At 38.1% G+C, this 25,041-nt stretch overlaps 1 long non-coding RNA gene across 1 annotated transcript in view; it reads left to right on the top strand.

Moving 5' to 3' along the window:
• Positions 1–5,649: 5,649 nt before the first annotated feature.
• Positions 5,650–25,041, top strand: part of LOC122900162 — a 145,259-nt gene continuing 125,867 nt past the window's right edge. The window contains exons 1-2 of the long non-coding RNA XR_006383189.1: positions 5,650–5,842; positions 5,990–6,069. This is a non-coding gene — a long non-coding RNA (uncharacterized LOC122900162). The remainder of the gene's footprint in view (positions 5,843–5,989; positions 6,070–25,041) is intronic.

Here is a 25,041-nt window from a genome sequence, read left to right as displayed (position 1 = left end):
TTACGGGTTTTTGGTGCTTTCTCGGGACTGCATTCAAGGACTGAGCAATTTTACCAGCATATTTTCATGGAGAATGCTTCTGAACCACAAGTATGTAAGACAGATCTTGAAGGAGTTGCCCTTTCTTGTAACTGGGGGCGGAATCAAGTGTGCCCTCCCATCTGCACTGTGTGATTGTCAGAGTGGCTAATTTTCTTTGATTCTGCATTTTCTGGCATTTGGAAAATATACCCCAAGAAGTTAAAATCCTCTTTGCTCGGTACTCCGTGGCAGCTGCCTGCCTGGTGGCTTCTGGTAGTTCCGTGAAACGTGTGGGCAGAGGAACAGAAGGGCTGAGGAAGGAAATAGAGTGACTGGAATAGCATTTGCCGGCAGAATGTTTGTAGCTGAAGGGGGGAGCATATCCAGAGGACACTGTTAGGAATATTTTAAAATCACAGGTGCACTTCTGCTCCCTGCAATTTAAAGACACATTGCAAATGCAATTTGCAGAGTGGCTACATGGCTTCCTTGTTTCTAAGTTGGGGTTCTTGTGGGCCCTCCATAGGCAAAGCAGAGATGAATTGTGTCTTCTTCTCCCAGGAGTGAATGAGTTTTAAAGCAGCTCTCTTTCTCCAGCACCCAGGATAGAGCCTGCTGGAATTTAAGAAACGTTTTTTGGGAAAGAAATGAATAAATAGAAATGACATGTTTTCCAACTTGAGGCTAACCCAGTTGTGGCTAACATTTTTACTTATGTCTGCTAGCCCCACTATACTTATCTAGTTCAGCTCGGAGGTGGGACATGTGCTAAAGATTACATTACCCATAGGTGGGCTCTGAACATACTATCAAAAGGTGAAAGAAAAGACTTTTTTGTGCCCACCTTCCATTTATTTGCTAAAATCTGAAATTCCACCCGAGATATTTTATTCTCGGAAATTAAAAGGAATTTAAAGAATTTAAAGAATCTCCTTTTGGTGGTTCAAAGTTCTAAAATTATGTATCCCATCAATAAACTTTTTTGAGTACTTACCCCAAAATATGCATATTTATCAACTTATAAATTATATATGTACTATGGCATGAATTATTAATACATAATAGAACCTGTGCAAACATTTTAACTGGAGGAGACAAAAGTGAAATAGAATATTTCATATAGTAATGGTGCAAAGTCCTTCGCTTTCACAAACATTATCCCCATGACTGTGATTGGTTATAATCAACCATTTTTTATCATCTTGGCTTAGTTACTGTCTGATGTAGTTTGATCTGGCTCTAAATTCAGCTTATTTTAAAATTTTGTTTTGATGTTTGTTACAGCTAGAGAGAATACTTCGTCAAAGTACATAGGCCTTGTGGCTACATTTATTAATTTGTGATATTCAGTTTTTAGTTTTCATCCACCACCACACAGGCCTTTCTGCTACTCCTTGGCAAGCAGATGTCCATCTTTCCTAATTCTAATCAGTTGTTTTTGCAAACTAATTCAAAGGTATACATTTTTATATTTTCAACAAATTGATTTAAATTCCTCTGCGAGTTTCGTTCTAGAGGATTTTTAAACAGATTATTCTGTTTTCAAGTTGTTATTTTAAACAGGTTATTCTATTTTCAAATTGTTAAAAAGTATGAAGTATGAAGATATGGGAGCTTTTTATAGCTCTTTATAGGTGACAGACATATTGTTTTCAATAGTAAAATCATATTAAAATGGAATTAATACTAAATACCAGTTATTCTTTTGAGAGAAGCAGAGAGAGTAAGCATGGGAAGCTAAGGGGGAAGGGCAGAGGGTGAGGGAGAGAGGGAATCTGAAGCAGGCTCCATGCTCAGTGTGGAGTCCAATGTGGGACTTGATCTCATGACCCTGAGGTCATGAACCTGAACCGAAATCAAGAGTTGGATGCTTAACTGACTGAGCCACCCAGGTGCTCCCCTAAATACTAATTTTTAAATGTTCCATGTTCCAAGTTTTACTTTTAGTGTTTTTTTGTTTGTTTGTTTGTTTTAATACAGTATTTCTTGCTCACGAAGCATCAGTTAAACCTTACAGGCCAGATTAAGTATGTTTTCTTTCCCCAAAAAAGTCAGCATGTTCATACCCCTTGACATTTTTTGTAGACGAAAAATGCAAAAGTATATATGAATATCACAGGACTTTCTAGTTGTTGCTCGTGAGATAGCCAAACTCCATGTGGTCCAAAATATTTTTATGGGCCTTTTCTATCTTATCACAGAGAATTATAAATATTTTACTATATTTTAAAGGTTTTGTGGTTGTCACGGTTGTTTTTAATCCTGTAGGACTTTGACACTTTCATCTTCAACTCTCTTGCTGTAATGGCTTATTAATGATGCCAATGAAAAGGTTTCTGTACATAAATTTTTAAATCTTCTCACCTATTTTGTAAGGGCTTAGTTTAGTTGCAACCTCGTAACATAACACATGAATCTACTTACATCAGCCTAAGCAAACTGCACAGTAGCACAGTAAACTGAGCTATGTGACCTGCCCCTCTGGGCTTTTGTGTAGTAGATTTCCTGTCCTTTTCTCAGGCTGCTTTGTGTACCTTATGGGACATATGACCATTTGAAAGGCAGACTTATGGGGGAACTAGAACAACTTATATTAAATATTAGCAAACTTTTAAATTTTTTTACATAAAATACATATGAACAGAACTAGTATTTTTCTCCCCTATGCAAGTATATTGCTATATGTATCCCAGATTAGCAGCTGCCTTTCAAACACTGATCCTGTTCTAATGTAGATCTTCTTGGGTGATGGAAGAACCTGAAAAAATTATTTCCCTCAGTATGAATTAAGTCAACTTTTTTAGAAATAGACTTCAGAAGGGTGGGAACATGAGTGAAGTGAATAGTCCTGGCCCTTGTGGTGATGGGTGGTTATTCTGAATTCAAGGCAAGATGGAGAAGATAATGTGCAAAACTGGGAAGCTAGGAGAATGAAACATAAATTCTGGGATTTTGAACCAGTAAGTTCCTTCTTCTTAGTTCTGTAACAACTCAAAATTGTAGCACAGGGCAAAGCAGACACCCCAGTTGCCCTCTCATCCCAGTTCAGAGAAAAGCTCTGTACCAGGCCCACCAGAAGGAAAGGTGTTGGGCCAGGACATAGCCCCCAGCCACAGCCAAGGCATTTGGTGATCTGAGCCCTAAGGATGGTATTGTTCCATGGATGATTGGTTGCCATCCTTGGATTATGTATGTAGTCTGGCATTCCTTATGAGGTCTGAAAGACCTCTAAGTGTTCAAATAGCTTTTTCAGACTATGCAAAAAGACTATGGGGGAGGTTGAGGTGGCTATTTAGTTTAACTGTATTACAGTAAGGTCCCACATGCCACTACTTTCAAAGACTTTCCCAGTCCTCTCATGAGAGCTACTGGGGTTGATGACTTTCTTCTTATTCTGTCTTGAGCCTGGCAGCACAAGTAGGGAATTTGTTCTTTTGACTATATTGATTGCTGGGCCATTAGGGTCATCATCTCACCTCTTCCCCTGTTTTCCTCTTGTTTAACTCTCCCATCCCTCCCCATTGAAATGCTACAACCAGACCCAGGAAGTCACTACCAGTAGTTGACATCTTTATGGTATTCACCATCACAAATGATCACCATCAAATAACCTAATTAGATCATGGCTCCTTTATACTTGACGCTGAGAGGAATAAGATGGGCATTTTATAATATGACATTTTAGAGCATTTATGTCTTTCAACATCTATCTGTTCCCTGGAGAAAACATGTTCTCCCTTGCTGAGTAAAAATACATCTATTTTCTGTAAATCCTGAATGCCACATCAGCTTATGTTACACTCCATGAGATGAAAAAAAACCCTCAATGTAGCACATGGAAGATAAAGTCTCTACTCTGTTTGTGCTGAGTCTGATGCTGATGGATGAAAACTTATTAGAGGAATGTGCTCACCATGCTTGGAGACTTTGCTGTTAACAGTTTTCCATATCTCATTTTTCTGATATGAGTCTTATTTCAGAGAATGCAGATTAGATGATGAAAGACTGAGGAAAAATTCCACTGAAAAGAAAAAAAAGGAAATCTCCCCCAAACGTGTATGCTTTTTAGATTGATAGAACTCATAGGTGAAGAGCAACCAGAGACCATACATTTTCAAGTCCTCTTTCTCTACAGAATCCAAATAAGCACTTCCAATTCCAGTGGCTCTGTACCAGTAAAAGCAGTCCATGAGACAGAGAAATAAATCCTAGAAAATATTGTTAGCTGGGGCACGGTCAGTTTTGGTGAAAATTCTAGATTATGGAACTTTAAATATATACCTAGGGCTTTAAAATCTAATAGCATACCCAGGGCTTTAAAATCTAATAGCACTGTACCTGTGGAGAAGCCAGACGTTAGCACACTGAGTCATCAAGACTAGATAGTAGAACTCAGAAGAACATGGAAAAGACCTTCCTGGCCATGTGGAGACAAGCTTCCAGAAAGCACACATAAGGTGCTTCATCAGAGGGCTTCGCATTTCTCGTAGAACCTCATCCGGACCATTGTGTATAAAATAAGACACTTTACTAGAAACACCAAGGATGTACTGATAGATGAAGAACCACGATGAGAAGGGAGAGATGAAAAAAATATTAAAGGCCACCATAAATATGATAATTTAACATGACTTAATATAGGAAAAAACTGGTCTCAGAAGGCATAATGCAATTATTTTCATTATGGTGATTTTGAATAAATAAGAATGGGTTAAATTATGACCAGTGCATTCTGTTTGATAAGGCAGATAATTGTTTAATGTATTTTTCCTAAATCCTTTCAGAAGGGTGTAATAGTAACTTGCCTGTGTTGAGCATTTATTGGGACAAACATTGATCTGAAGGCTTTTTTAAACATCATTTCATAAAATCCTCAGAGCATCATTATGAAGAGTTACTACTGTTATTCCCATCTTACAGATAAGGGAATTGAGGCAAAAGACATTAATGTGCCCAGGCTGGGGGCAGAAAAGACTCAGCCTCAGCCACCATTATTTAACCACTGTGCCTTACCTCTCTAATTAAGATAAATAACTGTTGGTGATTAAAGTCAAAATCTTAGTTGTCTTGAACTTTTTCTGGTATGGTTTCCTGTTGATGCAATATAAAAAAGACATTTATGCATATATTTAAATAGTTTTAATTACAACTAAGTTCCAATTACGTTACCTAGTAAAAAGTCTTTCTTGAGACTTTCTTAAGTGATAGGTAGGAATGTTTTCACAATTAAAGCTTTGAGTATTTTCTGTAAGTGGAGGTTTACATACGGTGTGAAGGTAGCTTCAAGGTTGACAACTTGGCTGTCTAGATACTTAATGCTGAATTTGTCCTAGAACTTTAGATTTACAAAATCATTAAGATTTGTTTATGTTATTCCTTTGCTTTGCAAAAATATTTTTTTCTTAACGGACAGCACAAAAGTGAACTTTAGCTTTGCTCCTGTCAGAATTATCCAATTTCTAATTAGGAGAGCCTGATTTAATGAGATTTTCCTAAGTAGTTTGGATAAGCCTTGGATGACTGACTTTAAGTAAGTGATGTGGCTTTTTTTTTTTTTTAAACAAGTTAATCATTTGTTGCTTTCATAATTGATCAGTCCAGCATTCTCATAGAGCTGGGTAATTAGGCATTTGTTATAGACAGTGGGACTATGAGATGAGGGATGAGAAAGGGGAACCCAGAAGGGCTGAAATGAGCCCTGTGGTGCTCCACTCCTCTGCAGGCTGAGAGATGGCAGGGCAGGTGCCTTGAGCAGCAGCAGCAGCAGCAGCAGCAGCAGTGGAGGCCTGTCTGGGATAGTGTTTTATCACCAGGCCACCAGGTGAGTTGCCTGCTCACTACCTCTGCTAAATAGCGGAGCTCGTCCACACACTCGTGTGAGCAACTTGGTGAAGTCATTGCTAATACTAGATGCCAGTGTAGTTGCATTTCTCCACTGCCTTTTTTTTTTTTTTTCTTTTTTGTACAGGGGACCTTTGGAAATCACTGAAAACTAGGGAGGAGGAGACAGCTATCTGAGAATGTTATCGGCCATCATACTATTTTGAGGTGATGAACGGAAGCGCAGAGTAGAATATCCTGGATATCTCTACAGTTTATCAGAATTGGTTAAGTACAATGAAACGCTTGGAAAGTTATCCGAGATCTGGGAAACAGAATGCCAATCTTACCTACCAAGGTGTTGGTTTAATGTTGTTTTAACCGGAGTATTCATTAGTCATTTTCACGAGCTTTAATAAAAAATATGGTCAGAAAGTGACTGTGCTTTGGGTCTTCCCACTCTCTACACATCTATGGAGTGCACATATCCCAAAGGCAGTGCCTTCAGGGAGGGCCTGGTTTGGCAGGTTGGAGAATGTACTTTGAACAGGCGAAAGAGGCCTGCAGTTCAGGTCTCACACGTCAAGACTCGTGCTCCCAGAACCCATTTCTTTTAATGAGTAATGAATTACCTCCCCTGTTTTCCTGAGCTTCAGCCCTTTTCCAAAGGGCTATGCAGAAAAGTGCACTGATGTGGAACAACCAGGTAAGATGAGACAGGCTGTTCAACCCATGTTATTAAAGAAATTGGTTCACCTTTTTGATTCTGTGTCATTGTAGTTTCAGCCATTCATTTGTTCAATAAGCAGTTTGGTATGTTCTGGGAAATAATGAATATTGATCATAAAATCGATCACTTATTAAGAAACAGACTAAGGGAAATTGTTTATCCAATCAATTGTAATTTTTGATTTGTTATTTATATTTTCCAATTTCATCCACCCCTCCCTGAGGCTCTCTTCTCTCAGGAGCACCAAGGGAAAGGCGTATAGACACTGGCTGGAACTTCTCAAAGAGTACAAAACCCAGTACATTCATTATAGATCACGTTGGCTGAAATGGCCCATAATAAAAGGGAATGTGATTGAGAACTGCAGACACATTGCCTCTTGCACCTGTGGCTATTGGGCTGAAACTTTTTATAGTAATGATTTTTGCAAAAAAGGGTGTGTGCTTGCTGTTCATGATGTGTAAGCTAGCTGGGTCGTGCTTTGGAAGACAAAGTAGTTGCACACAATTAAAATGTTTATACAAGCCAACAAAGATTTTAAGCAAGCCTGGAAACAGAGGTTGGTTACTTGGAATATATATGATATTTGTTTTACTTGAAAGGTTCCTGATTGTTGTGTTGTTGTTGTTGTTGTTTTTGTAATGTTTTTGGTATAGTAGAAATAGGATGCATCACTCTAGATAATTTTCTGAAGCTTTAGCAGGGAAAATGTGCCCAGTTGAGGCAGGTTTGAAAGAACGAAGTGATGTAATGTGTACCTGGATCTTCTAGAAGTAGAGGGAGTGGGGGAAAGGCACATATATCATTCAAGATCCTGGGAAAAGGCACCATTGTCCTTTTGTGCAAGATATTGATGCGTACTTTGATGAACCCTCTGGGGAAAGATTGAATGAGTCCTGCTATGAAGCAGCAAACCAGATCACCATTCTAGATGTTCTCGTTAAAATGAGGAGTGAATTGGGGCAACCTCAGAGCATATGTTTCTAGTTTCATTTTTCACTTATGTGGAAAACCAGGGCTTGAAACCAACGTATAAACTAATCTCATTCCTGGTAGAAGTGAGTCCAACTTTTTGCCCTTTTCCCACAGTGCATCTAAGGTAGAGAAAATGTAACTGTGTTCCCAAGAGGCTAATTAGCTTTCTCTGGGATTTGTAAGCACCAGGTGAGTATATTGCTCATGCTCATACTTCATCTGAAATGTGATTTTGAATATCCCTCTCGCCGGCTGCAGACACTGATGAAAATTGCCTCTCTTTCTCGCTCTCCTTTTTTTCCATCCTGTTTTCCAAGATTGGAGACCTTCATAGCCTGTGGTAGTGGGTTTCATTTCCAACTGAAGTTTCAGGTTTTGATGTCTAGTGCTTATCCTAATGACTGCAGAAGCTGAAAATGCTTTGTTAAAGAACTAAACGAATTGTCAATTTTATTTTACTAGTTGGACATCCCACTTGGATTTATTTTTAGACTCGACTCGTCTTTTGTCTTTCACCTGCTTTTACCTATTACCTTCAGAGTTTTCCTCTGTGAACTAGTCTTCAGTTTAGTTCATTCAGAGGCATTCTTGTCATAAACCTGCATTCACCACAGGAGCAAGGACTACCAATATGCAATGCAATAATCTTATGAGCATTGGATCACAATGAGTCCTTATGACCATCTCTTCAGAATGATTTCTTTTATTAAACTATTTTGTCTTTTTATTTACTTCTTCCTCTCCTTTCTTTTAGCCTCCCTCTCACAAAACAAATCATCAGTGGTCTCTGGCACGTCCAATAGCTCAGTGCTCTCTGGATCTCTCCCTTTTGTCTACAAACCGTGGCTTTTCCTCTCGTTATGACCCTGGAGTACCAGCCCACCCACTCTGCACACCCTACTTCTGCCCTTTGAGCCTCATTATCAAAAGTCTTAACTCTGCTGTTTTCTCATACAGTTTCCTTCATTCCATCTTCCTACTCCAGCCCTACCCTGAATGCATCCTGATTCATGTTTTCAGCCCTCACCCCTCCCTTGGACTCTAGTGCTATGTTTCTGACTCTTTATTTTCAGATTTTTTTAAACCCACAGTCATCCTCCCAGTCATCCTGGTTGTACTAGTACTTCTTTAACTGTATAAAGAAAATTTTCTTCATTAGGATTCTTCTTGGGGACAGCCCAGTTGATGCATGTTTGCAAGAAGTGCTTGGAAAAGTTCATCAGGATGGGTGGTGAGCACCTCACAGGGCTGTATGGGTAGCACTATGGCAGCTGAGCTCTTCTCTGAAGTGGACAGCTCCAGATGGGAGCTGAGCTCTGAACTTTTCTAGGCATGGCCTTGGGGCGTTGACCTCTGCAATGTCTGGTGAAGCAGCCAGGTCAGAACTGTGTTGCTTTGTGTCATAAAAGACTTGATACATTTTAAATTCTCAAGAGAAAAATTTGGAAGTGGGATATAGGTAATAACAAGGCTAGACGCAATGTGGGAGCTTGAAGACAGAAAGGTAAAGAGAAATCTGACATAAATCTTGTGTCAGATATGGGGTGAAAAAAACGGGAGAATTTATGTGTCTGTTTGGGGGTCTTGAAGCTATTGACTACCTTGCTGTGAAACGTAAGGAAAATCTCCACCTCTGTTTTCTTCATAAAATATTCAGTGAAGACTCCATTATGCACTACTGGGTTTTGTTTTGTTTTATTTTGAGACTGAATTCTTTGGAGACCTTCAGTGAGTGCTGCGTGCTGAAGTTGGGTTGCAGAGGATTTAAAAATGAGGCACTATTGCGGTAAAATGATTGGAAATAGAGAACAGCTACTCAAACCTCTCCCCACTCCCTGCTGTATGTCTTATTTGCTGTAGTTTCCTCCACTCCCTATTGTCTGAACACCACTCTGCCTCACTCAGTGACATTGGTTATATGCCTCTGAAGTGAGTTGAGTCTACACCCTCAGACATTAAGACTATAGGGATTGATGTTAGACTGACGTGAATTTGAATCTGGCTCAACTGCTGGCTCTCTGATCTTGGGCAAGCTCTGGGAGCAACCTGAGCCTTTGTTCTCTTTGTAGGTAAAATGAGAATAAAAATATTTCATTGTGAGGTTGCGATGATTATATAAGATTCTGTTAGCCCAGAGTAAGCCCTTAAAATGATAGTAATTAAATTTATGTCATTCTTCTACACCAAAACTTTCATAATTTCCTGTTATTTCCTAAGTAATGAAACCAAACTTATCCTTGCCTTTGAACCTTGACGCTTTGACCCTGATGTGTCTTTTCTAGTCCTACCTCTCTCTGTACTTCCATACACATGGTATCCATCAACTTATTTGCTGTCCTTCAAATGAGCCCCACTTATGCCTGTTTCTGTGGCCTTGGTCTTGTCTCTCCCATCCATTTATATGTTCTCATTCCAAATCTTCACCTTTCATAAACCTACTCACCTTTCAAGACCTAGATGAAATATTCCCTCATAAAGACTTACTTCTTCCCTACAAGTGGAAGTCTCCCTACCCATTGTCAAAACCCACTGGTTATCTCAAGTCATAGATCACACCTGTCTCAGACCTGAGAATTTAGTTTCTTATTTCCTGGATTGTCAGCTCTTTGACACATGGACCATGGGGTCATTATGATACCCAGCAGTCTGTAGTTCTCTTGTGTCATTCCCTAAAAGGGTTCCTGAGTGTCTGATCTGTGTGGGACTCCAGCCTTATACCTGGCACTCAGCACAGATATATTGGATATAGGAATATGTAGGTGAAAAAAATGTGTTAGTGGATGGATGGTAAGCCAGTGAAATTTGTGATGTCCTAACCCTTGATGCATTTTAGCAGTGGATCAGTTCAGCTACCTAAACACCATAGGTATTCTATTTCTTAAAAACTGTGGAAGGAGTTCTTTGGAAGCTTAAGTTCTTTTAACCCACTTTGGCATCTAATCTTTATTTTATTATGATTTTTGCTCTTAGCTGCTGTTTTTAGTTTACTTCTCTTACAAGTTCCCGAAGAACAGAACTCTAATGAGTCAGATTCTTGCTGTTTACTACCTTCATTCCAAATCTTTCTCTTTCTTCTTTTCTAACTGGCTCTCACCCTGGTTTAGTATTGGTCAGGTTCTTTCCACTCTCTACTGTTAGGTGGCAATTTTAATTTATTATTTCCTTAAAGAGGAAAGTTAGAACTCTCCAAAGACATGTACTTGTAAATGATATACAAATCATATGTAGAATTGTATATGTAACTCTTCAAAGCTTGTTCTGTGTACTTGCTTTAAGCAAATATTCCACTTTTCTCTTATCCCTCTAAGTTTCAATATCCCAAATAGAAGCTCCAGCACTGTTGAGCTGTGTCAGACTTCCTGGGCCATAAAGAAAGAGGAAAACCCCAGGGTCCATGGATGTTGTATGGTACAGATGCATGGACATAGGGACAGGCACTCACTCCAGCAGCTGAGCAGTAGACTCATGGAGACCTGAAACATCATTTGGGAAACTATCCCAATGGGCCAGGAGCAACACTGCCAGTATGCCATTCTTGGGTGGCAATTTTGACTCATCTTTGCTGTTCCATCTGCTTTCACTTTCCTTTTTGCCCACTACATTTGTGAATGGCTTTTCTCCCTACTCTCATTCTCTGCATCTAACAGCTTCTAGGTCTGTACAGCTTCTAGTTCTTTCAGTTTTCATAGCTGCCCTTGTGTCTTTCAGTGTGCATGACACATTAATTACTCTTTATAGATCTTTCCATATGACACCTTCAAATCTCCCAAGGTGAAGATGTGATTGACTGGTGTTCAGTGTATATGACCCCACTGGTTAGAATTTTGCGCAGTCACTGCATGGGCTTCCCTTACTCCTCAAGTGACTGACTCTGGAGCAGGGACTGATTCCTGGTATAGACTTTTAGAATAAGGATTTCAGGAATGGTAGTAGCCTCAATAGGAATAGCAGAGTAACCCATGAATGAGGAACTAACTCTGGCTTTATTCAGAAGATGGCAGGTCTAATAGGTCCTCTGGGTGAACAATTAATTCTTTACCAATTTTTGTTTAATTTAGAAAATATTTTACATTATTTATAGATTATGTCTATAAGACAAGATTTATTAGAGATTTTTATTCTCCTATGAAGTTGTTCATCATGGTAGTAATATCTGATGATGCCTAGGATATCAAAGAATCATAACACTGAAAGTGATCTCAAATCATCTGGTGCAGCAGCTCTCAAGTGTACTGATCTGAGGGCTACTTTATAATCTTAAAAATTTTTGAGGACCCCAAAGAGCTTTGGTTTATGTGAATCATATCTGTCATTATTTATTGTATTAGATATTAAACTCAAATGTTTATTAATTCATTTAAAATAATGTTAATAAATACATTGTCAGTGAAACATTGTTGTGAGAAACAGTACATTTTTGTCAGTGAAAAGCATGGCGATGTTTTGCTTATTTTTGTAAATCTCTTTAAGACCTGGTTTAAAGGAAGACAGCCAGATTCTCATACCTGTTTCTACATTTAGTCTGTTGCAATATTACATATGTTAAAAGATACACTGAGGCACAGTAAAAGTTTCAAGAGTTTATTTGAGCCCAGATCAAGTCACATTGGCCAACTCTAACCCAAAAGTGGTTAGGAGCACTCAACTAACAGGAGCTGGGGGTATGGTGTTTAATAGGGAAGATGCAGAAGCAAAGAAATTACTCGATTAGCTATAGCTTCAGTAATGGCCTTATTTGGGAAAGCCCACTTAGTTCTTGGTGACTAGTTGTCCCTGTTTCCTTTTCTCAGATTCTGTGTATGGTCAATGGCTTAGGTTTTGATAACTTATGTAGGCTTTCGAGGCATTAACACCACGTCAATCTCATGGCCTCCTCATGTGGCTTCTGGACAACTGCAATGAATACTTATGAGCAAAGGAGAGTAAAATAGGCAGATGACATCTGAGTATTACTATGAAAAGCTTTTTGATCTCTCAAACACCCTAAAAGGATTTCAGAGACCTCTAGGCTCCTTGGAGCCTGATTTTGAAAACGATAGAAGAATCTCATACAGGAGAAAACAAAGGCTCAGAGACTGGAAATGACTTGCCCAGGGCTGCACAGTAAGTCGATGGCAGAGCTGGGGTTAGGACTCAGCTATCCCATCTCTTCATTATATCAGGATCCAAGTCCCAAAGAAGCAACTTTGCCCATGTAGGAACCAAGGGATTTGATACAATGCCAGGTCTCCACCTATTTTCTACTCTGGAAACTTGGCTTCAGATAGTTAGCTAGGCTCTGGGAGTTGAAGAGGTGTGGTTACATACCACTAGAAGGGGGCACAGGCATTAGAACACAGAATCCAGGAGATCTCACCCTCTTGATAGCCTGTGAACACTACAGTTTCATTTGGAAGCCTTATGTACCAAAGGCTTATTACAGACAAACAGATCAGGACTTAAGAAGACCTGACTGGTTCACGCCAGTCCCTTCTCAGCATTTCTCAGGTTAGATCAGAGGGGGCAATTCCAGAAACCCCATTCTCCATTATTGCCTTTAATTTCCCCATGGCCCAAGACTAACATTGTCCTCTCCTTTGTTGTGCTCTTGGCAGAAAGCCATTCCCTCATGGTTAGACTTAATTGGAATCCAAGCCAAAGGGGGATGGGACAGGCTGCCAAGTTGTGCCACTTCCCTGAACCAGTTCTTTCGGGAATATCTGTGTTCAGTTGATATAATGATGTAATACAATGCTTATTGCATGGTACAAAGTATTAAAGGAAGAATGCAGTTTAAAAATTCCTTAAAGTTAATTTTGAAGAAATAAAGTGCATATTTTACTCAAATTTTCATTTGAACACATACACATATATGTATGTATATGTATATATGTGGATGTGCTTGTCTGTGTGTTTATATGTGTATATGTACACGTATATACATACCCATACATATATATTTCAACCTCAAGTTAAATGGTCTCTAAATTATTATGCTAATAAATACCCTCTTAGAGAAGGTGCATGTTCTTTTAGAGAAGCCTCTGAAAAATATAAAAATCAATCAGTTTTAAACTTAGAATTTAAATCATGAGCTTGCTATGGACAGCCTCTAAGTATATGCATTTCACTACCTAAGAACTTGTGACTATCTGAATAAATGATTAATTTTTAGAAGTTTTCAGATTTAAAAAATAAAATGCTATCTGTGTATCAAGTGGGTTTTTTCCCTTTCAAATGAAGAATTCCATGGTATGCAATCTTTATGCCTCCCATGTGGGAATATAGGTGTCTACGTACATTTTCATCTCTATGTATTTATACTGTTGAGATTGTAGTTAATTCATCCCTGTGCTATGAGGTGGGATTACACCCTCTTCCAATGCAAGTTGGAGGAAATGGCTGACCAGTATTCTGTTATTCCATTTTCTGTGTTGTCTGATTTTGCAGAATATTCTAATCTTCTCCAGATGAGTGCAGTTGCAGTCCTTTTTGCTTGACAGCCAAAGACAAAACACCAAGCTGTCCAGAAGATCGAGTGCCATTTTATTCCTCTGTCGACATTCCTGGTGAGACGGGCAAAACATCAGAAAATTCTCCCGAGAAGACTTTCTGAGCTTTCATAATATTAGGACTGACATTTTCTAACTGAACTAGTATACCATAAACCTTTCTTTTCATGAAAATCTTAATAAGCTTTCCTTACCAAAATAATTATACAGGAACAACGTTTTGCCCACTATCCACTGACTAAACTAAGAATGTTTTTCTCATCTTTGGGATTTATTTTTCTAAGTTTTCACAGGAATTTTGGAAGTCCCTTATGTGTCTCTTTAGATCTCATTCTCTCAACTTCATGTCCCCCACGTAATGATAACCTGAATTTTTAGTTAACCATTCCTTTGTTTTTTGTTTGATATTTTTCAACTTTATGAAAATGGGATTATGTGCTACACATTTTTCCATGGCTTAAGTCTTTCTTGATATGTTATGAGATTGAGATTCAGCCATTACTTGAGATTCATTCATTACTGCAAATTCTGTATTTTTCTAAAACATAAAAGAATCAGCAGTATCTAAGTGGTCACTTCTCTGTCACGTTTTGTCAAAAAACTCACCAAGTTTTAGTCACTTGGTCACTTACTCCTGTCAGGTTGTACATGTTGTGGTTTATTTTTATTTTATAAAAGCCAACATGACTTAACCCAGGATGAGTTGAGAGGCTTTCAGAGGCTAGTGGTATCAACCACAAGTAAAAACATCTCTAAAATGCCATGTGTACTTAAGATTCAAGTATGTTTCCCATGACAGGTTAGTTTAAAAATTGGGTGAATGTCTTCTGAAGTATGTACAAGAAGGGGAGAATGTGAAAGAATGAAACAATAGCATTTATAGTCTTATATAGGCTAACAAGAAAAAAGACATTTTTACACATTGGAGGCCTTAAATGTCCCAGTTCCGATGAATCGGTCCCTGACAGTTATGAATGGTGGACTAGTTGCATTAAAGCAATGAGGGAGCTAATGGCAGGTTTGAAACTGGGATTGAATAAATCATCAACCGAATGTATAACAGTGCTGGGAGAATAGGCCAGACCCCGTGCAGCCATGTGCTCCCTAGTTGCCTGGAGACCGTGAATCTTGGGCATTGTAGAAATATGAAATATGTTTTTGGTTACCTAAAATTTCCTAAATTCTTTAAAATAAATTATATTTAAATATTAAATACACTTAGTGTAAAGTCCAATATATATTTTTCTTAAACTAACACTGCCACTATTATATACAAAGTGTTCATGATTATATGTAAGGCATTTGGCAGCCTTAAAATTAGGGTGTATATATATGAAGTCTTAAATGGAATTGACCTTTCATATCACTTTTGAATAGGTATAACATGACTACTGTGCTACATTCCAGAATCTTTTCAGTGATTATATAATGCCTCCAATATGGTATCATTAAACTTGTAGGAGATGGAAACCATTACAAAAAGTCCATTCAAATTTAGTTAGAACTCCTATGAAAATTATTTATTTAATTTATACATATAAATAATGTAACCAAAATACAGAGTTACTAAAACACAATTCTGTACTAAATTAAAACTGAGTGTGTTCATTTTGCCTCTCATTATGACAATTGAACAGTATATATGCTACATGAACTAGATGTCTGGTCTAAAGAGCAAAGATCAAGAAATGAGTGTTTGGAACAGTAAATTATATGTTAAAAATCTATAAATAGCCAAATAAATATATTCTTGTGTGTCAAAAGCAGAAAATTGCAGGCTACAAAAGGGATTATCCAAGTGGTGCTGTTTTGAAATCACCTTTGGAACAGTGCACATTGTCTCATCAAGTTTTATAGCTTCTATGTGCATATAGAAATTTTTTTTTAAATGGGCCCTTTTGAAATGTATTTTTTTTCTTTATGTTTCATTTTATTCCCGAATTATTTGAAGTGACTTAGACCTCACTCGATTTAGGAGTGCAGAAGTTATGGTTGAGGTAATTAGTAAAAAGAGAAAATGTAAGTAAGCAAATGAAAGCTAGTGACCAAGAATTCACAGCTCATGTGTCCACCATGGCCTTGTGTATTTGCTGGTGTGTTTGCTATCAAACCATAGCTACGCCTCTGAATTTCCTAGCAACTGTGGCAAGGAGGGAAAAGCTCTTGGTTTTGTGACGTATATTAAAAAAAAGGTGGGTTTTTTTGTTTTGTTTTGTTTTGGTGATACATATAAAAATCAGTCTAGATTTTTCTGTTACTGAGAGCTGGAAAAAGTTTCTTTTAAACTAGTATAGCTAACCTAATTTATAATCTGTAACCTTTAGGTTGCCCTTAAAGTTATCCCTAAAGTCTATCCTATCTTTCAGTGGATATTTTATGCTTTCTTAATGAGTAAATAGTTTAGAAACAATGGGGCTCTCCTCAGCCTTAGAATAAGGCTACCTCCTGTTAAAGCCATAGGAGCCCCAAACAAACAGAATTTGTGTGAATTCAGGTAATATCATAACGAAAAGAGAGCTAATCATAATTCAGTAGCCTCAAACGAATTTCATTTTTCTCTGGCATAATGATCCAAAGTAAACATTCCAGGTCAGCAGATGGCTGTGTTATCCATTCAGAGATCCAGGTTTTCCCCTCACAGTGCTCCATCATCCCACAGCGTCTTATCATCCTCTTCATGGTGGATATCAGGTTGCTGTGAGACTTAAGCAGTAGCAAGAGGGAGACTATTGAGAAGGCAGACCTTTCCAGAAGCTCAGCCTGGAGGTGGCACATTTTACTTCTGTGTTCTTTGGTAAGAACTGTCATGTGGCCACCCCAAGATTCAAAAGGGGCTGCGAATTATAGACCAGCCATGTTCTCGGGGAACAGAAAACAACAGAATTTGGCAGAAAACTATCTTTTGGAAGGAATATTTTCAGAGCAACACTCTGAGGTCTTGTCCTCAGTTGAATACTTAATAGAATGTTATGTTCAATTTTGGTGCTCTTGCCAGCAGAAATGTAGAGAAACTAAAAGTAAACTCATTTCTTCTGGTTCCCACTTCCCTTTTATGCTCTTCATTTCTTTCTCATGTTCATTCATTTAATGCTATTTCCTAACTTTGTGTGTTTTGTATTTTATAATCAGGTTGGTTTCTCTTCCTTTCTTAATCTCCTCCATACCATTCATCAGAATCTCTGATAACACTACTCCTGTAATATCTCCCAAATCTATTACACTTGGCCATTTCCAGCAGTTAGGGTATGCCCTCTTGTCTGGATCACTGCCTCTTAAGTAGTCTTTCTGGCTCCGATCTCCTCCTCACTTATTCTAACCATAGCGACTCTATATTCCCTTCATTGTTGACAGTGCATCTGTCACATTCAGGAAACTGCTGGGGTACAAAGATGAAACATATAGGAAAACTGTCCTCCAGAGCCTTGCTTTAGAGGAAGGCAAGGCATGCACTCAAATAAACTACTCTATAGCATAAAAGTTAGTAATGCAATTGGAGATTTCAAGGTTCATAGTAAATCACCCACCAGAGGAACTTTATGATATCAGTCTTTTTTTTTCAAAAAAAATTTATTTTTTATTAATATATAATGTATTATTAGCCCCAGGGGTACAGGTTTGTGAATTGCCAGGTTTACACACTTCACAGAACTCACCATAGCACATACCTTTCCCAATGTCCATAACTCAACCACCTGCTCCTTATGCCCCTCCCCCCAGCAACCCTCAGTTTGTTTTGTGAGATTAAGAGTCTCTTATGGTTTGTTGCCTTCCTGATCCCATCTTGTTTCATTTTTCCTTCTCTACCCCCCAAACCCCCCACTTTGCTTCTCAAATTCCTCATATCAGGGAGATCATATAATAATTATTTTTCTCTGATTGACTTATTTCGCTCAGTATAATACCCTCTAGTTCCATCCACGTTGTTGCAAATGGCAAGATTTCATTTTTGATGGCTGCATAGTAGCCATATATATATAGAGATATATATCTATATATATATGTATATGTATATGTATATATATATGTATATATATATGTATACATACATATGTATATGTATATGTATATATATATATATGTATATATATATGTATATATATATATATGTATATATATATATATATATATATATCTCACATCTTCTTTATCCATTTATCTGTTGATGGACATCTAGGTTCTTTCCACAGTTTGGCCATTGTGGACATTGCTGCTATAAACATTTGGGTTCACGTGCCCCTTCAGGTCACTACATTTGTATCTTTAGGGTAAATACCCAGTAGTGTGATTTCTGTGTCATAGGGTAGATCTATTTTCTACTTTTTGAGGAACTTTTATCCTGTTTTCCAGAGTGGCTGCACCAGCTTGCATTCCCACCAACAGTGTAGGAGGGTTCCCCTTTCTCCACATCCTTGCCAGCTTCTGTCATTTCCTGACTTGTGAATTTTAGCCATTCTGACTGGCGTGAGGTGGTATCTCATTAAGGATTTGATTTGTATTTCCTTGATGCTGAGTAATGTGGAGCACTTTTTCACGTATCTGTTGGCCATCTGGATGTCTTCTTTGCAGAAATGTCTGTTCGTGTCCTATACCCATTTCTTGATTGTATTGTTTGATCTTTGGGTGTTGAGTTTGATAAGTTCTTTACAGGTTTTGGATACTAACCCTTTTTCTGATATGTCATTTGCAAATATCTTCTTCCATTCTGTCAGTTGTCTTTTGGTTTTGTTGACTGTTTCCTTCTTGATGAAGTCCCAATAGTTCATTTTTGCCCTTGCTTCCCTTGCCTTTGATGATGTTTCTAGGAAGAAGTTGCTGCAGCTGAGGTCGAAGAGGTTGCTGCCTGTGTTCTCCTCAAGGATTTTGATGGATTTCTCTCTCACATTGAGGTCCTTCATCCATTTAGATTCTATTTTTGTGTGTGGTGTAAGGAAATGGTCCAGTTTTGTTTTTCTGCACGTGGCTGTCCAATTTTCTCAACTCCATTTGTTGAAGAGACTTTTTTCCATTGGCCATTCTTCCTTGCTTTGTCAAAGATTAGTGACCATAGAGTTGAGGGTTTATTTCTGGGCTTGCTATTCTGTTCCACTGGTGTGTGTGTCTGTTTTGTGCCAGTACCATACTGTCTTGATGATGACAGCTATGTAATAGAGCTTGAAGTCTGGAATTGTGATGCCACCAACTTTGGCTTTTTTTCCCCCCAACATTCTTCTAGCTATTTGAGGTCTCTTCTGGTTCCATATGAATTTTGGGATTATTTATTCCATTTCTTTGAAAAAATGGATGGTATTTTGATAGGGATTGCACTAAATGTGTAGATTGCTTTAGGTAGCAGAGACATTTTCACAATATTTGTTCTTCCAGCCCATGAGCACGGAATATTTTTCCATTTCTTTGTGTCTTCCTCAGTTTCTTTCCTGAGTACTTTATAGTTTTCTGAGTACAGATTCTTTGACTCTTTGGTTAGTTTTATTCCTAGGTATCTTAGGGTTTTAGGTGCAATTATAAATGGGATTTACTCCTTAATTTCTCTTTCTTCTGTCTTGTTGTTAGTTTATAGAAATGCAACCGATTTTTGTGCATTGATTTTTATATCCTGACACTTTATTGAATTCCTGTACAAGTTCTAGCAGATTTGGAGTAGACTCTTTTGGGTTTTCCACATAAAGTATCATATCATCTACAAAGAGTGAGAGTTTGACTTCTTCTTTGCCGATTTGGATGCCTTTAATTTCTTTTTGTTGTCTGATTGCTGAGGCTAGGCCTTCTAGTAACTATGTTGAATAGCAGTGGTCATAATGGACATCCTTGCCATGTTCCTAACCTTAGCAGAAAAGCTCTCAGCTTTTCTCCATTGAGAATGATATTTGCTGTGGGTTTTTCAAAGATGACTTTGATAATATCGAGGTATGTACCCTCTATCCCTACACTCTGAAGAGTTTTGATCAGGAAAGGATGCTGTACTTTGTCAAATGCTTATTCAACATCTATTGATAGTATCACATGGTTCTTGTTCTTTCTTTTATTAATGTATTGTATCACATTGATTGATTTGTGAATGTTGAACCAACCTTGCAGCTAAATCCCACTTGGTTGTGGTGAAAAATCCTTTTAATGTACTGTTGGATCCTATTGGCTAGTATTTTAATAAGAATTTTCACAGCTGTATTCATCAAGGATATTGGTCTGTAATTCTCTTTTTTGATGGGTATTTCTCTGGTTTTGGGATCAAGGTAATGCTGGCCTCATAAAATGAGTTTGGAAGTTTTCCTTCCATTTCTAGTTTTTGGAACAGTTTCAGGAGAACAGGAATTAATTCTTCTTTAAATCCTTGGTAGAATTCCCCTGGGAAGCCATCTGGCCCTGGGCTCTTGTTTGTTGGAAGATTTTTGATGACTGCTTCAATCTCCTTCCTGGTTATGGGTCTGTTCAGGTTTTCTATTTCTTCCTGGTTCATTGTGGTAGTTTATATGTCTCTAGGAATGCATCCATTTCTTTCAGATTGTCAAATCTGCTGGTGTATAGTTGCTCCTAATATGTTCTTATAATTGTTTGTATTTCTTTGGTGTTGGTTGTGATCTCTCTTCTTTCATTCATGATTTTATTTATTTGGGTCCTTTCTCTTTTCTTTTTGATAAGTCTGGCCAGGAGTTTATCAATCTTATTAATTCTTTCAAAGAACCAGCTCCTAGTTTGTTGATTTGTTCTACTGTTTTTTGTTGTTGTTGTTTCTTTGTTTGTTTCTATTTCATTGATTTCTGCTCTTATCTGCTCTGATTATTTCTCTTCTCCTGCTGGGTTTAGGCTTTCTTTGTTATTCCTTCTCTAGCTCCTTTAGGTGTAGGGTTAGATTGTGTATTTGAGACCTTTCTTAAGAGAGGCTTGTATTGCTATATATTTTCCTCTCAGGACTGCCTTTGCTGTGTCCCACAGATTTTGAACAGTGTGTTTTCATTTTCATTTGTTTCCATGAATTTTTTCAATTCTTCTTTAATTTCCTGGTTGACCCATTCATTCTTTAGTAGGGTGCTCTTTAGCCTCCATGTATTTGGGTTCTTTCCCAATTTCCTCTTGTGATTGAGTTCTAGCTTCAGAGCATTGTGGTCTGAAAATATGCAGGGAATGATCTTCATCTTTTTTTTGTATCAGTTGAGACCTGATTTGTGACCCAGAATGTGATCTATTCTGGAAAATGTTCCATGTGCACTAGAGAAGAATGTGTATTCTGTTGCTTTGGGATGGAATGTTCTGAATATATCTGTGATGTCCATCTGGTCCAGTGTGTCATTTAAGGCCTTTATTTCCTTGTTGATCTTTTGCTTGGATGATTTGTGTATTTCAGTGAGGGGAGTGTTAAAGTCTCCTACTATTACTGTATTATTGTCAATGTGTTTCTTTGATTTTGTTATTAATTGGTTTATATACTTGGCTGCTCCCATGTTAGGGGCATAGATATTTAAAATTGTTAGATCTTGTTGGACAGACCCTTTGAGCATGATATAGTGTCCTTCCTCATCTCTTATTATAGTCTTTGGCTTAAAATCTAATTGATCTGATAGAAGGATTGCAACCCCAGCTTTCTTTTGATGTCCATTAGCATGGTATATTGTTTTCCACCCCCTCACTTTAAATCTGGAGGTGTCTTTGGGTCTAAAATGAGTTTCTTGTAGACAGCATATTGGTTTTTTTTTTTTTTTTTTTTTCATTCTGAATCCCTGTGTTTTTTGATTGGGGCATTTAGCCCATTTACATTCAGGGTAACTATTGAGAGATATGAATTTAGTGCCATTATATTGCCTGTAAGGTGACTTTTACTGTATATTGTCTCTGTTCCTTTCTGGTCTACTACTTTTAGGCTCTCTATTTGCTTAGAGGACCCCTTTCAGTATTTTCTGTAGAGCTGGTTTGGTGTTTACAAATTCTTTCAGTTTTTGTTTGTCCTGGAAGCTTTTTTTTCTCTCCTATTTTCAATGGTAGCCTAGCTGGATATAGTGTTCTTGGCTGCACGTTTTTCTCATTTAATGTTCTGAATATATCATGCCAGGTCTTTGTGGCCCGCCAGGTCTCTGTGGATAAGTCTGCTGCCAATCTAATATTTTCACCATTGTATGTTACAGACTTCTTGTCCTGGCCTGCTTTCAGGATTTTCTCTTTGTCACTAAGACTTGTAAGTTTTACTGTTAGATGATGGAATGTGGACCTATTCTTATTAATTTTTAAGGGAGATTCTCTGCACCTCCTGCATTTTGATGCTTGTTCCATTTGCCATATATGGGAAATTTTCTACAATAATTTGCTCTAATATACCTTCTGCCCCCCTCTTTCTTCTTCTTCTGGAATCCCAATTATTCTAATATTATTTCATCTTACGATATCACTTATCTCTCAAATTCTCCCCTCGTAGTCCAATAGTTGTTTGTCTCTCTTTTGCTCAGCTTCTTTATTCTCTGTCATTTGGTCTTCTATATCACTAATTCTCTCTTCTGCCTCATTTATCCTAGCAATAAGAGCCTCCATTTTTTATTGCACCTCATTAATAGCTTTTTAAAATTTCAGCCTGATTAGATTTTAGTTCCTTTATTTCTCCAGAGAGGGCTTTTATTTCTTTAGACAGAGTTTCTCTGATATTTTCCATGCCCAGTTCAATCCCAGCTAGCACCTTGAGAATCATCCTTCTGAACTCTAGATCTGACATATTACCAATGTCTGTATTGATTAGGTTCCCAGCCTTCGGTACTGCCTCTTGCTCTCTTTTTTTGTGGTAGGTTTTTCTGCCTTGTCATTTTATCCAGATAAGAATATATGAACGAGAGAATAAAATATTAAAAGGGTGGCAAAGACCCCAGAAAAATGTACATTAACCAAATCAGAAGAGACCCTAAATTGTGGGAAGAAGGGATAAAAAGAAGTCAAAAAAATTAAAGATAAAAGAAAATATATATTAGACTGGTGAATAGAACAGAGCTACACACTTGATTTTGGGAGTATTTTGGTCTCTTAGAAGAAACTACCTCCCAAAATTTAAAAGAAAGAAAAACATATATATTATATTATATATATATGTATATATATATAATATAATATATATGTTTTTTATATATATAATATATATGTTTTATATATGTTATATGTTATGTGTTATATATATCATATATATATGATATATATTAAAAACATATATATATAAATAAGGGTAAACATGATGAAGGGATGGAATTTGACTGTAAAGATGAAAATTTTAAAAAAAATTCTAAAAATGGAGTTGATAAGATAAGTTGGTTGGGAAAAGAAAGAAAAAGAAAGTGGAGAGAATTTGCTCAGGCTGGAGATTAGAAAAAACCCTGTGCTAGATTTAGGGTATATTTTGATCTGTTAGAAGAAGTTGTATCCCAGAATTTTTTGGAAGAAAAAAACCCTATGTGTATGCAAAAAATAAAGTTAGATATAATGAAGGATAAAATATGACTATAATACTGGAGGTTCAAAAAGATTTTTTTAAAGAAATGTATTGTTAAGATAAAGTAGTTAAAGAAATGTTAAAAGAGGAGAGTAAAAGTTTAAAAAATTAGAATAAGAAAAAATAAAATTAAAAAAATTTAACTTTGCAAGGCTAAAGAATCATGGGGAGAAAGCCATGAATTCCATGCTTTTCTTTCCCCTCCTGTGGAATTCTGCTATTCTCCTTGATCAGTAAGCATGGTCTTGGCTGGATGTTCTTGCTGATCTTCTGGAGGAAAGGGGCATGTTTTAGTGATTCTCAAATGTTTTTGCTCAAGGTGGAATTGCTCTGCCCTTGCAAGGGGCTGGGCTAAGTAATCTGCCTGGGTTTGCTCTCAGGAGCTTTTGTTCCCTGAATGCTTTTCGTAGAGCTCTGGAGGATGAGCATGAAAATGGTGGCCTCCCAATCTCTGGCCCAGAGGAGCCGAGAGCTCGGAGCCCCACTCCTCAGTGTGCCCTCAGAGAAAAGTGTTCAGTCACTCCAGTCTTCTTGGTCTCTGGCTGCGCTCTGAGCTCACCCGGCCTGTGACTGAGCATCTCTGTCTCTGGCACACATCCCTTCCTGGAGTCTCCAAACCCAGCAGATCCCTGCCACTCTTCCAGGGGGTTCTTCCTCGATCTGGCACTGGTAGGGTCCCTGCTCAAAGAGCAGTGGTCTAAATGTGCCATGGATTATAGTTTAATGTAACTCCAAGCTGAGAGCTTACTCCTCTGCTCCGTCTCTGTAGCCGGCTTCCCTGCTCTGATACCTGTGAGCCCTGTGACACTCAGACACCCCCGATACTTCTGTGACCCCACAGGACCTGAGACTACACTGTCCCTGTGAGGGCTCCACCCCTGTTTAGCCTCTGGAGTGATGTCCCTCAGTGGAGCAGACTTTTAAAAGTTCTGATTTTGTGCTCTGTTGCTCTGGTGCTTGCTGGGAGCCCCCCCCCCCAACACGAACCACCGTGATCTATCTTCCCATCACTTCAATTCACTTCTCTGAAGTTCCTGCCTTTCAGATAGTGGTCACCTTTCTGTTTCTAGAATTGCTGCTCTTCTTCTCTTTGATCTCCTGTTGGATTTGTAGGTGTTCGGAATGGTTTGGTAACTGTCTAGCTCATCTCCTGCTACCTGATGTCATCTCAGCCTGCTACTCCTCCACCATCTTGACTCCTCCCCAGAGTCTTATTTTTTTAATTTCCCTAGAAAGATGGGAAAATATGTTTGGGGCCTGAGTCCTACAAACTTTAGGGAAAAAAATAGTAAGTGGAGGAAAATGGCCACATTAGCTTTTTGAGAGTGATGCTCCAAGAGCCCCCTGAACACAGGGAGCAGAGAGACTGGCATGACTCGGGGATGCACGGTTGTGGTGGGTCTAATACTTTCTTCTGGCCTAGCCCCTGAGGATTTGACCTATGTTTCATGAGAGTGAAAGTGGTAAATACAAAAACGTTACATTGGGAGCAAGAAAGGGATTGTTTATTCATTCTAAAGTCTGAATAACCAGCATTTGCTTAAATGATT

The sequence above is a fragment of the Neovison vison genome, chromosome 2, assembly GCF_020171115.1.
Source record: "Neovison vison isolate M4711 chromosome 2, ASM_NN_V1, whole genome shotgun sequence".
NCBI classification, from domain to species: Eukaryota; Metazoa; Chordata; class Mammalia; order Carnivora; family Mustelidae; genus Neogale; species Neogale vison.
This window is presented reverse-complemented; position numbering and strand designations above follow the sequence as displayed.